Consider the following 814-nt stretch of genomic DNA (forward strand, 5'->3'; position numbering starts at 1 on the left):
AAACCAGGTACAAACGCCTGTGCAGAAGATACTATCCTAATTTGCCCACAATCTAATGCTCATTATACTACCATTATAATACTATGTTTATGCCTGGAAGTTCACAAATCTAATTATAACAGATTGAATTCTGGGTAAGCACATGAGCAGTAGGCAAAAAGTTATATAGCAGTTAACTGTCAGTCAAAGTGACCTCACATATGGATCATCTTGGACTTCCAATCATGGCCCAAATATAAACAGACTTACCCACTTCTTTATTGTTACAGTGCTCCTTGCTAAAAAACCACTCCTCCTTTTAGGATATATTGTCTTATCTCTTCACCTCCCAAATTCCACAGGGCTGCAGCCTCCTTCTAAAATGTACCTTCACCAAATCTTACTTTTTCTAAACCTTGCCAATCTGTAATTCTTTGCTGCATCAACAGAGAAGAACCGAGGGACAACACACTATGCCACTGTCCATTGTCTTCCTCTTCCTTCTCCAACTCCAGATTTCACCTCACCCCAGTGGAGACAATATTAATAAGAAGAGGTTCATAGCTCTTAGAAGGAAGTTAGGCAGGAAAGATATAGAGGGTTTTGGATCTGCCTGCAAAACGTTGAGGCCATCCTGTTCTAGAAAAGGCCTACCCCAGTCTGCCCAAAATTAAGTAATCCAAAAGGCATTTTTAGGCTAAAAGATAACTTCCACAAAGAAACAGGAAGGCAGAGAATCAGGTACCAGTTTAAGCCGGTCACTCACACCTGAGCAACTGAGACCATAAAGACCTCCAACTCGCCTCGGTCTCCTTATGCCCAGAAGTTCATTAAA

The sequence above is a fragment of the Pteropus vampyrus genome, unplaced genomic scaffold, assembly GCF_000151845.1.
Source record: "Pteropus vampyrus isolate Shadow unplaced genomic scaffold, Pvam_2.0 Scaffold57, whole genome shotgun sequence".
NCBI lineage: Eukaryota > Metazoa > Chordata > Mammalia > Chiroptera > Pteropodidae > Pteropus > Pteropus vampyrus.